A 13706-nucleotide genomic window follows, 5' to 3' on the forward strand; every position below is an offset into this window, starting at 1 on the left:
CCCCCAGTGGATGGCAATTGCTTCTCGCTCAATCTGAAAATACCTTTTCTCAGTATCTGTCAGCGAGCGGCTGCGTATGCAACTGGGGCCCAGTCCTCCGCGTGAACTTTTTGGAGGAGCACGGCTCCTAGCCCTGTCTGGCTAGCATCTACCGCAATGGAGGTTTCCTGCTTGGGATAAAAGTATCTTAGGGTCGTATCTGCTGACAGCGCTTCTTTCGTTGCTTGAAAAGCTTGTTCGGGCCCCATGACCATGTCGATGACGCCTTGGTGAGGTCTCTCAAAGGTTGTGTTAGTGACTTGAGGTTCTTTATGAAGCGGCCGCAGTAGTTCACCATCCCCAGAAAGCTTTGAACTCCAGTTACTGTCGTAGGGGGGTGGGAGTTTTTGATGCCTATCACTTTTCCAGGATCGGAGGCAATGCTGCTTGATGAAAAAGTGTATCCAAAGTATTGTATTGTTTCTTTTAGGAGTTCACATTTCTCCTTGTGCAGAGTGAGGCCTGACTCGTGGATACGCTGAAGGACTCTTTTGAGGTTGTCATGATGTTCCTGAATGGTTTTTGCAAAAACTAGGATGTCGTCATTGACATTTATGACACCTTTCAAGTCTATCAGCAACTCTTGTATCGTATTTTGGAAAACCTCTGCTGCACTTGAGATTCCAAAACTTAGTCTCTTGTAGCGGCGGAGTCCAACATGGGTGGAGAAGGTCGTGATATACCTAGACTCCTCTGCTAGGACTAGCTGGTGGTATCCTGACCTGAGGTCCAGTTTTGAAAACCATCTAGCCTCACTTAGTTCTCCGATTAGGTCGTCGATGGAAGGTGTAATGTGTCGTTCTCTTTTTATGGCCACATTAGGCAGTCTCATATCGACACAGATCCTAACTTCTCCCAGTTGTTTGGGTTTCTTAGCTACCACAATCGGAGATACCCATGGTGTAGGGCCATCCACTTTTTTCGATGATCCCTGCAGATTCCAATTTGCATAGTTCCCTCTCCACTAGGAGTCTGAGGTGAAATGCTATCCTTCAATGTCTTATAGCCATTGTTTGGATTGACTTGTCAATGTGCAATGTAATTTCCTTACTCTTTAGGCAACCTATGCCTTCAAAAACATGTGCATATGATTCTAAAATGTCACTTAGGGACTCTATGTATATTTCAAAGGTGAAGGTCACAATACCCAGGGCTTCTGCAGTGTGGCATCCTAGTAGAGTTCGCTGTCCTTCTGCTACATATATGTATGCCTCAGTCTTCTGGGATCCGTGAGCCACAGTAGCCCAGAATTTCCCTTTCATCGTCAGTGGTCGCACTTGACCATACGCGAACACTCTGACTTGTGTTGGTGTAAGGGGTGGAGATGGATTTAACGTTTGGTACGTCACCTCTGCCATGATGTTGATGGACGCTCCAGTATTCACTATGACTTGTACTGGCCATACGGCCACTTGTATGTGGCACTTGGGCAACCTTTCCTGTTGACTTGTTGCCGTACTCATGGTGAAGAGTGAGTGGACTATTTGTATTCCTTCCTCATCATCGTCCATACCACTGCCTCTGGGTTGCACTTCCATGGCAGTGTTTACTGTGGTTTGGGCGTTTGTGCCTTTTGTTGCTCTGCATACTTTAACAAAATGGTTAAACCTTCCACACCCTACGCATTTCTTTCCTTTGGCAGGACAATTGACAAGGGGGTGGTTCATTCCTCCGCATCTCCCAAATGTTTTATTTGACTGTGGTGGCCTTTGCATCCTTGGCTTGGAGGAGGCCACCATCATCGCTTCCACCTGTTCTGTCTTGATTGGGGTCTGAAGAGCAGCTTCCATATGGGACGCTCTTGCCTTTGACAGTTCTTTGGTTCTCCCCATCGTAAGAATGTCTTGTAAGGACCGCCCTGACTCTTCAAGGATCCTTTCTCTTAGTTTGGGTGATGCACAGCCCTGAATAATTTGACCTCTGATCTCGTCATTTTCATTATGGAACGCGCACGTGGCCGCAAGCTCTTTTAATCTCAAATAGAACATGTCGATGGATTCGTTGGTATTTTGTCAAGCTTGTCGAAATATGAATCTCTCATAGTCAACGTTGACCATGGGTGCAAAATGTGTCCGGAGCACTGCAATGAGTGTTAAGTGTGTCTTTGGTTCCACTTCATTTATTGTTCTCGATATGCAGTATATGTCTTTTCCCCCTAGGTGCACCACCATTGCCCTATTTTGCTCATCTTCAGTTTTTTGTGGCTTCAAAATAGAACATCAGCCGCTCCACCCACTCATTCCATCGTGACGCCTGTGTGGATAGGGCCCCTTCTGCTATAAATGGTTCAATGGGGGGTACTGTGTTCATCTTGTAGTCTTTGAGGGTTTAGTGTCTGTATCGGTTAACTATATTTTTTTTCTCAGGGTGATGTCACTTTGTAAACATTTTGTATGCCTTCCTCTTTCCCTTTTTTTTTTTTTTTTGGAATGCAGCAGCCGCCATCCCGTCTCTCTCATCGGCGGCACGCGGCCGCCTCGGCACGTGGAGTTGGGTGTGGCCGAGGCACGAGCACCGTGTTCTTCGACAGCACGAATCGATCACTGTAGCACCGGGCAGGTAGGCGGTGCCCACCTTCGTCGCCAGTGTCGTGTCCTGGCGTGCAGCTGCGTCACGCTATAAATAAATCACCAGGACACGCGTTGCGATTGTTTGTCAGGTGTATCTGCGCAGGAGGTCGAGGTCTGCTATCTTAGACGCGCGGCTCCTGAATTTATTAGGTTTCCGCCCGTGACCCAGGGTCATACCAAAACACAGTTAAAACAGGGGTTGCCTTGGCAACACCCCTCTTCATTGCTACTCTTGGTAGTGGCCGCGCTCTCGTAACCTCACGGGCGCGACACTACACTTCCCACAGTAGCTCTTTCTAGTGACTTGAAGCTGGTAGGGCTGCAGCGCTATAAGGGCATTGCATGTGTTAGACATGGGCTTCAAAAGTTTGTACTTTCATTTAAGGACATGGCAATGCTGCCAATAGTAGCTTGTTGCAGTGTCTTGAAGCTGGCAGTGTTGCCGCGCTCTAGAGGCCCTGCAAGTGGAGGCTCTGGGTTTAAAAGGCTCGCATTTCTGTTTGAGGCTTTGCCGCTTCTGCTTCCTACACTAGCTCGTTGTATCTTCGATTTTTGCCTTAGACATCCATCTCAACCTCAACCCAAAAGTTAGTTGTTATTTCAGTTTGTTTTGTTTGTATGAGAACAAAATCTTTTTGGAGGGCTAAAATCATTAATTTTTTTCTTATGTGTGAACTGGTATGGGTTTATAGTAATGGGAGTTTTTAGGAGTAAAATAAACTTGTGTGCTAAAATGATTTTGGTCAATTACTAATTGTCTTGTGTTTTTTTTATTTTTTTAAGAGGACAAAGGAATTTTACATATTTGTGTGCTAGGGACCCAATTACCTTTTTATTCATTGTTACTATATTTTACTTTCATAAAGTTTGGTTAGTACTTACTAGGCAGCAGTAGCTGCGGTGCTGCAGGGGTACTGTACGTGGAGGCTTTGGCCTTCAAAGGACAGCACTTCCGTGTTTACTGCACATTAATGTTTAAGCTTGGATCCTTGGTGCTGCTTGCCAAGTCATGTTGGGATGTGTTTACGCTAAAAGGGAGTTTATAGATCGAAAAATATTTATTTATTGTTAACTGTGTGTTTGTGTTTACGGTAAAAGGTGAGTTTATAAATTATTCGTTATACACTGAGACTCTCGCGGTGGATACAGTGTCATGGTTGTAGGAAAGGGCAGGGGGAAGATAGGGAGGGAGCATGAGGGAGGATTGCTGAGACATGGAGACATGCAGGATCCTGTTAGTGGCAGGCCCAACGATGCATACTTGTTTTTTTTTTTACTTAATTGAGTTTTAAAGGTTTCTCATTTTTAGTTTGTAATTATCATCCACAGGATATCCTGGACATGTTGGTATCATCATTTCACTTATATATGGAGTATAGACGTCATCACCTTGCTTACTACAGTTACAGCAAAGTAATACACATGAAATGGTAGACGACTTGTTACTTCAAACAACTTACATCAACTCAAAAAACATCTACAAAACAAACATGAACAGTGTATTTTTATCATCTACAACTTGTCAATATTATCTAATCCCTATATCACCAAGTAGGGCTGTCATTTAATTTGGGGGTGATGCTTTGTATCAAAGGTTCCCAAATCAGGTGACCCCAGATGATGAATAGGTACCTTCAGCCATTTCAGCTGTAGCAAATTTCCATAGTACAGACTTTCATCTATCTAGGCTCAGTGGAAGGGACATTATCCAATGCATCACAATTATTCTTTTTGCAAGGATCAATACCAAATTGATTAATGTGATATTGGGTTTGTCAATTTTGGGATAGGGTATTCAGCCTAGAAAATACACTTTGTCAAGTCTGGCACAACTATTGAGATCTCTGACCAGCAACATCTAATCCCCATATAGAGCCATATCACAGGAATTAACATTTCCTCGTCTGTTCCACGTTTGGGACAAGCCAATGTCGTGTTTGGCTACATAACCTGTAAATGTGCAGGAGCAGCTTTGTACTGGCCAATCGGGCAATCCGGCAGTGCCCTGATGGGCTGTCTGACAGATCAGTGTGGGCCATTTTCAAGGACAGAAGTTAAATGGAAGTACTGTAGTTATATGCAGGGCCACTGGAATTATGTGGCAGAGAGGACAAAATTAAGAAAAGTCCAGTTTTGCATTTACAACACCAATAGCTCTAACTGAAGCAAATGCAAGACCTATTGCATTGCAAATGATTGTTCTAAATGTAACGTCATTTTGGCATCAGGTTCACCCTAAAGTTATTGCTCCCGAAGAAATGCAGATTGAGGAACATATAAAAAACTGAGAGGAAACTACTGTAATTCCAATCACGGCCAGTAGATGTCTAGAGGGACTGCTTGGAGCACATATGTACACATAAGTGCTACGCCATCTTTAAAGAGCAAACAGTGCAACCTTTCACTCACTTGTGCTTAACATTTTTGTGCCTTTACTTTTCATTGGATACTACCACACATGAAAGACAGGACATGACTTGGCTGTGTAAGCAAGTCAGAAATGCAAGGGAAATGTGTAACCAAGGGCAGCCCCGCCACTATGGCAGAGGAGCGTCGCCCACTGCTGAAAGCATAAAATTAACAGGATAATAAAAAAATTGTATTATCCCTTTATTTTTCCACTTTCGTAGGGCAGGGTCACCATCCTTCATGTCGACAAGTGAAGGAGGTGTGGAGGCCAGCCAAACTGACATGCGCACTTAGAACTCTCCACATGGCTTTTTTTTTTTACAGACAGTTGGGGACAAAATGCAGTGTCGCACTCCCTCCCAGATCGGCAATTCTGCCTTCTCTGGCCAATTCCGGCACTTCTTTCATGCTGTGTAACAGCATGAGAGAAGCTTTGGGATTGGTTTGGGAGGGATAAAGAAGATGAGAGGCGGCTGGAGTGGGAGCGGCAGAACACGGAGGCGCAGGTAAGTTTTTGGTTTCTTTTTACTTAACCCCTCTTCCCCCCATCTGCGCGCTGCTCCCTGTCCACCATAGCATTCCTGGCAGCAGCAGGACTATGTGTAACCAATATTAATTAGGAGCTGGGTGGCTAATTTTACTTTGTACCCCCTGAGAACTGAGTGGTATGTGTAGAAAGGTCAGAGGTCTCTTTCTTCTGAGAGCAGGAGAAAGAGAGTAATGACCTCGACCTGTGCTGGAAGTAAATGTCTATGCATCATGTGACATTTTTAACTTTTCCCCACATTAGCGAATTAATCCGTCGATAATGCGCAGATGGATGGAAAGACAGCGAACACTGTTCAGTTTCCAATGTTCAGTGGTAAGATGCCACCTTGCAGGTACAATTTGGTTCTGAATGCTACAGACATTTTGGCACCAGGGATTTTTCTAAGCGTCTTTTACACAACACCTTTTGTACAAATGCACTTGCTGTGGCTTTTCTGTGGGCGGGTGTGTTCCATGTGTGTTTTTGCAGGCTTTTCTAAGTTACAATTACTCCTACATGTAAATGTGCATCTCCAATCATTAACACTTTTACAGAAACTTTAGACGGAAGAAAATAGTGTTTCATTTTAGGTTTACTCTCATCAAGGATCAGTAATTACATCTTGTTGAAGTGATGTAATTACTGATCCTCGATGAGAGTAAACCTAGAATGAAACATTATTCTCTACCTTCTAAAAGTTATGTAAAACTGTTCACAATTAGAGAGGATGTGGCTAGTAAAACGCGCTACCGGACCAGCTTTCCGCAGATGAAATCTCCATGGCAAAAATGCAGGGGAGAACTAGGTATAAGCATGATTTTTAAGTGATAAATGCGAGTCCCCAGGGTCAGACTGTGCTGTGAAAAGTCATGTCAACACTGGCCCTCTTTTCACACCTGGAACAGAGCTCACTTGAAAGGAGTCTCTTGCTGTGCTGCCTGGCTTCAGTCACGCAGCCCAGCTGGATTTAATGAAGGGAGAATCAGTCCCTAGAGCACCCATCACACAAGGCCCATTGCTACAGTGCCCTCACCAGCCTGCAGCTTCAGATGCCGCCACCAGAGTATGGTCAGACAAACGTTTAAAACAACTGGCCTGGCTGGGTGAATGCCTAGCACAAAAGCAGTAATTTTTTTTAATTATAAATTACCAATGTGTGTAAAATCAGTATGTAGCTTAAATGAAGGCAGCTTATTTGAAGGCCTATCAAATGTTTTTGCTGGCTTGGGTCAAAAAAAAATTCTGAGTTCTTCAGTTTATTCCAAGTATTCTGAGCACTTGCTTCTAAGTCTAAAAAACATGAATCATCCAGTCCCTTGAAATAAAGCTTGAATGTTCCTTATGTGTCCTTGTGTAATGTATTGAGTGCTCATGTAAAGCACTCCAACTGCAACAACAACAAAAAGCTTTGAGGAGGGAGTATTTAACTGTGTGTGTGTGTGTGTGTGTGTGTATGTATATATATATATATATATATATATATATATATATATATATATAAATATATATATATATATATATATTTAAAAAAAAATATATATATATATATATATATATACTGGTTCTGGTCACAGCATTGTCAACGTTTAGTCTTATTTCTATGTCAATGGCCATCCCGTTTTTTTTTTTTTATACTGAAAATCTGGAAACCCAGGAAGGTGTATGTGGTAATGAAGCCGCACAAACGTAAGTGGATTTTGTTAGGATTTATTTATAATAGAAACCACCATAGCAACATATTACAGGGAAGCTCCTTTGTCCAGCTTCTTCCGACGCTCTCTTCACATTTCTTTTCAAAACAAATTAGTTCGGCACGGAGTGTTGACAGAACGCGTCTCGTGCCGAACCGGTTCGCGAGAGCGGCGCGCGGATAAAAGAAAACACCGCGCGCCGATGCCGCGAGCCAGAACACTACATGGGTTTTCTTCTTCCAAAAAAAAAAAAAAAAAAGGACGAGAAAACATATAACAGTACATTGGAAAACTATATATACTACACTCAGAATATAGCACTAATACAACTTGTAGTTATACTAAACAACTCTATTTAGACAATTACAATGGAATATAAGTATTGACAAAAAACAAAAAAAAACAAGAAAAGAAACATAAAACAACGAGAGTCAAAGAACAATTGAATTTATAACAACAATATTCCAAAGGAATACAAAAAAATAACAATACATATATTCATCTAAATCTGTAAGGCTTACGTCTTATACGAGTACTTCTGCGTACCATGGAGAAATCATCACAAGCCTTGCCTGCACCCTCACGCTCATTCGAACCATCATCCTGAAAATCACAATTTTTATGACGCTCAGCTTCACCAACTAACAGGCTCATATTGGCTGGAGTAAGAACTTTCACAACCTTAGACTTGTTCCACCAATGACCACCCTCAACCCTGACAGCATTTCCACATACTTTGTTGACTAAAACCGGAGACGAAAACTTTGAGTAACCTTTCTTGATGAAACACCCAAATTTGATTTTCACGAAATCTCCCGCACTCACCTCCAAATCAGACACTTTCCTCCTTTCATCATAATGGAGTTTTTGTGAAATTTGAGCCCTTGCTACATTCCTTCTCACAAAATGATCTAAGCTTTGGACACACACCTCTTGTTTCAATAACTTGAACATCCACGCAGGCTTAAACTCAGTGGCTTGTTTCCTTCCTCGTAATAATTCGAAAGGAGAAACCAAAGTGGAAGATTGGGGTGTAGTCCTATAGAACCACAACATTGATTGAGTAGCAGAGTGAATGTCAACTTTGTTCTGTATGGCCCATTTAATACAATCACCCAGGACCCGATTAAAGCGTTCTACAAGGCCGTTAGTTTGAGGGTGAAACAAAGAACTTTTTAAGTGTTTAATACTACTACTCCTGAAAAACTGTTCCACTTCATTGGAAACAAATTTCATTCCGTTATCAGAAACAATGTATTCGGGGAAACCCTCCCTCATGCACACATCTCTAATAAATTTCACCACAGCTTTTGAATTTGGTTCGGTAATAAATCTAACTTCTGGCCATTTTGAGTAATAATCTAACAGGACTAAAGCAAACTTAGCATTTGACGGCAGGGTGTAAAAAGGACCAATCAAATCAACACCTAGTTTCACCCAGGGTCTCTCCGGCAGTTCAATGGGCATTAAGGGTGGTACAGATGTTTTAAGAACTTTATCGCTAGATGCGCAAATAACACAACCCTTGACTAGATTATCTATTTCTGTATCCATTTGGGGCCACCAGAAAAATGAACGTACCCTACGTTTAGTGAAAGTCGAACCTAGGTGTCCCTCATGGGCTTTTGTTGTTATTTGTTGTTTGAAAACATGAGGAGGTATCAATTTGTCCGATCTCATAACCAATCCACCCTCCAATGATAATTCCTCATTAATTTTTTTAAAAAGGCTGAATATCCGGTTCCAAAGACTTCTCCTTAGGCCACCCCTTGCTGATAAATTTAGAAACGGTTTTCAAGACAGGATCACTATCTGTAGCCGAAATCCATTCTGCTTCAGAAAATGGACCAGCATCATCTAATTCAAGAGAAGCTATTATGCAACTCTCATCGTCACATTCATCTTTTAAGACCTGAGATGGGGAAACCGCAGGGAACCTAGACAGAAAATCAGCTTGCGCATTTTTCCCACCAGAAATGTGCTGAATATCAAATTGAAATTGAAGGAGACGAGCTGAGAACCTTGCAATCCTGGGCGAATAATTTTTTACATTCCTCCCACTTAATATAAAAATGAGAGGTTTGTGGTCTGTCTGGAGCAAAAACTTAGTACCCCAGAGATAAGTGCGGAATTTCTCTATCGCCCACCAGCAGGCTAAGAGCTCTTTTTCAATAACAGAATACAGGCATTCCGAATCTCTTAGGACTCTGGAAGCAAAACCAACAGTGTTTTCTCCATCAGGGGTTTGTTGCGTAAGGACTGCACCGAAACCCACATTACTGGCATCAACAGTGAGTACAGACTTCAGCTCAGGATTAAACGGTTTCAGTCCCACACATTTGGAAAGCTGAAGTTTAATCCATTCAAATGCTTCAATGCAATCACTATTCCAATTAAAATCTACTTTCGCTTTCAGCAAGTTTGAGATAGGCCTAACTCTGGAAGCAAAATCCTTTATAAACCGTGAATAGAATTCACAAAGGCCTAAAAAACTTTTAACACCACTTTTATCAGTGGGAAGAGGCGCATCGAGAATGTTCTGAACCAACCCAGGTTTTGGTTTGACACCAGAACTAGAAATCACATGGCCCAGATATTCTACCTCTTCTTTAAGGAATTCACACTTTTCCCTTTTCAACACAACTCCTCGTTGTTGAAAAATAGACAGAACTTGTCTGAGTGTGACATCATGAGATTGACGATCCGGCCCAAAAATCAACACATCGTCTTGGAATATGGCTATTCTATCAATGCCCTTGAGTAAACTTTCCATTACTCTTTGGAACACAGACACAGCTGATGCTAAACCGAAAGGTAACCTGCAATACTGATAGGTTCCCCACGGTGAAACAAAAGCGGTGAAATGTCGGGAATCAGGTTCCAATTCAATTTGGTGGTAGGCAGATGCTAAATCTAATTTAGTAAAAAACTTAGCACCAGCAACAAGAGCTAACAAATCATTGATTTTCGGTAAGGGATGAGAATCAACCCAAATCTCTTTGTTCAGAGCACGTAAGTCTATGCATACCCTAAGCTCTCCATTTTTTTTTTTAGCAACGACTAAAGGAGAAAATCCAAAGTGAAGACTCAATTTGTTCAATAATACCTGACTTAGTTAAAGAAATCAATTCCTTTTCCAAATCATTCCGTGCACTAAAATGTACTCCCCTCATCTTGTGTTTAATAGCTAGGGCACCTTCTTTCACTTTAATTTTGTGCTTAAAACGTTTCATTTTCCCTAGTTCTCCAGAAAAGACTTTGGGAAAATCGTTTAATAAATCTTCAACCATATCTGAATCTCTCACGGCGAGAACTTGCTCGCGTGTACCCGGTCTTAATATCATACCGAACAATCCTTGATGAAACCAACCAAGGATATTAAGACCCTTTACAGCTATATAAATTTTTCCATAGATTACTCTCCCTTTGAATTTCAGAACATCTTCAAAATATCCCAACAAGTCAATTTTCCGTCCTTCGTATGACACAGGAGATCTGTCTGGAGGATGAAGAAATCTATCATTCCATGTATCTTGAAAAAGTTCTTTAGTGATCATTGTAATTCGTGCACCAGAATCAACTAACAGACGAATAACTTTGTCTCCAACGCCCAATTCCACATACGGATCAACACAGTCTGAAGGATCACGCCACTTGACCACATCATCATTAACAACTAACACCATGTCTTGTAAATCAGAGACAAGATCACTTTCTTGAAAATCCTGAGCTTCGTCTTTGATAGCACCAACATTAGTTTTGTTACCCCTGGTGCTTTGACAAACCTTAGCAAAATGGCCCACTTTGTTGCACAATCTGCAAGTAACAAACTTTGCTGGACAAGGTTTACTCCCTTTCTTGTGAAAATTATTTCCACATCTGAAACAAAAGTTGGATTGTGAAAAAAACGATTTAGAGTTGGTGTTCTCAAGGAATCTCCTTTTTTTTAAAAGACTGGAGACTCTTTATTGTACACAGGGCAGACATGATCTTGAGGCTTGTCTTCAAGTTCCTTCACTGATCGTACAGAAGTTTCAATGCTTTTAGCAATTCTGATACATTCATTAAGGCTTGGATTCCCCAAAGTCAAGAGCTTCTGACGAATATTTTTGTCTAAACAGTGGCAAATAAATTGGTCTCTTATAAGCTGATCACTAAAATTATCAAATTCGCATTCAGCTACCAAAGATCTTAAAGCTGATATGTACGTATCAATGTCTTCATTAGATTTCTGTGTTCGTTTGAAGAATTTATGTCTTAAAGCGACTAAACTCGGGGGCTCATTGAACCTCAATTCCAGTTTTTTAACTGCTTCTTGGAATTCATCAAGTTCTTCGTCTTGTGTGTTTGTATATCTGGTAGATGTTTAAACGTAGATCTCCCTTCAAAGCCAAGCGAGTGTAATAAAATACATTTCTTTCTTTCTGGTCTAAATCTAGTAGCTCCTAACGCTCCTAAATATGTTTCAAAAGCATCAAACCAACGTTTCCATGTGATATGTGGTTCACCAGGAGTTTCTATGAAAGGTGGTGGAGGTGTACCAGCCTGCATACTGATTCCAGAGCAAATACTTTATGTAGGTAACAATCAACAATTTAAAAAGTCTTCTAATTAAAAAAAATAATGTTCAGAAATCTTTAGTAAAAGAAAAAATGGCGTTTGTTCTGTTCCTCAACAAATTCACAAAAAGAAGTTAGCGCTCTAGTTGTAAAATAAGGCTTTGTTGGAGTGGCCACAAAAAAAAACAGAATTAGAGTCTTAAAGTTAGCTTTCTAGTTGTAGAGGCGGGGTTTAGACTCACAACGCTGCTCACGACGAATGGAAAACACCTCCAATCTTGTCTTGTGGGTTCGTTGGGTGGTTTCTTTCTCCTCGTCGCCAATGTGGTAATGAAGCCGCACAAACGTAAGTGGATTTCGTTAGGATTTATTTATAATAGAAACCACCCTAGCAACATATTACAGGGAAGCTCCTTTGTCCAGCTTCTTCCGACGCTCTCTTCACATTTTTTTTCGAAACGAATTCGTTCGGCACGGAGCGTTGACAGAACGCGTCTCGTGCCGAACCGGTTCACGAGAGTGGCGCGCGGATAAAAGAAAACACTGCGCGCCGATGCCGCGAGTTAGAACACTACAGTGTAGACTGCTAAACAATCCTTCTGGCCAGAGTGCCTCCTTGCCTAAAAGAAATGCAAATGTGCATAACTGGTTAATCTGCAATGTAAAGGGTGTATGGAAGCCTGCTTTGCTTTTAATTGATGGGATAACTTGAAGCTTCCTGATGACACAGATTTATTCGTTTTCAAAGGTATTGCAAGTGAGTTATCATCTGAACTGTGAAGCGTTAAAGGATAGTTATTAAAATAATACAGTACGTAATGTCTGGGTAATACTAGAATCTATATTTTGGAAGCACTTTTTTAAAACTTTGTGTGCATTTTGCAGCAGACAATTTTATAAAGTGTGTAATGCAAGTTGAAATAAATGACTTCCATATTCACAGTACTTTTGTCACAGACCGGGACCTCGTAGCACTGAACATACAAGTCACTATTCTCCACTGCAACAACCAGGATTCACAGACCTCTGCAGTGCATTAACTAAAAGAAGTTTCATAATGTACGACTGTGCATTTCCCACTGATTAACGTAAAGCTGTGAGCTATTTTATATGTAGTTCCCAGAAGGGGAAAGACCGAAAAAAGTTACAGAATATTTTGTTTTATTAGACACGCCTTTGACCCAGAACCCTCACTCACTTATCCTACCCCATTTGTGCACAGCATCACATTTCCCATACTGTTTAATGCCCCTCGACCACTGCCGGGAAGAAAAATCCGCCAACATGGAAAAAAGGCCCTACCCAGAAACATCCATCCAGAAACATCCATCCAGAGGTCGCCAATACAAAGTGCGAATTAGGCCGAAAGCTCTTAAATATTTTAAAAATCTATCCCATTTCTATAGCAAATGATTGCTGTGACAACAGGTTGTTGCTGGTAAATAATGCCTCATAGCAGCTACTGAAAGTGTTTGAGAATAGAACCAGCATTTTATTAGGCCTATAATAACGGTTAAATGTGCAGTGGAATCTAGCACACAATGTGTTACTAAATTATACACTTAGAGACAGAATGACAGTGAGTGGGCCAGCCAATGGCATGCCTTTAATTGGTTTACCACGGACTTGGACTTATTTTCAGTGACACTGTGACAGACCACACATTAACAAGTCACCCATAAACTGGGGAGTAGCTTTCGACATACCCAATACAGGCGGTTGCTGAGATGCCACCTAGAAACAACGTGAGAAGTTAATGAGGTCAAACATGTGCCACCTAATTCATAAAAAGTAACCAAATAGAACTCGTCGACATGGATCCAATATATTTGAATGGTAAAGCCCACAGGGAAATCTTTGCCTGTATGAAACGAACGCCAACATCAACCATTCCGACGCATTTATTTAA

The 13706-nt window shown here is 41.4% G+C and overlaps 1 protein-coding gene across 1 annotated transcript in view; it reads right to left on the bottom strand.

Moving 5' to 3' along the window:
* The window catches only part of DNAH11 (dynein axonemal heavy chain 11), a 2866633-nt gene that overhangs the window by 1056903 nt on the left and 1796024 nt on the right, over positions 1–13706 (bottom strand). The window lies entirely within an intron of this gene.

This window comes from Pleurodeles waltl, chromosome 10 (genome assembly GCF_031143425.1).
Source record: "Pleurodeles waltl isolate 20211129_DDA chromosome 10, aPleWal1.hap1.20221129, whole genome shotgun sequence".
NCBI classification, from domain to species: domain Eukaryota; kingdom Metazoa; phylum Chordata; class Amphibia; order Caudata; family Salamandridae; genus Pleurodeles; species Pleurodeles waltl.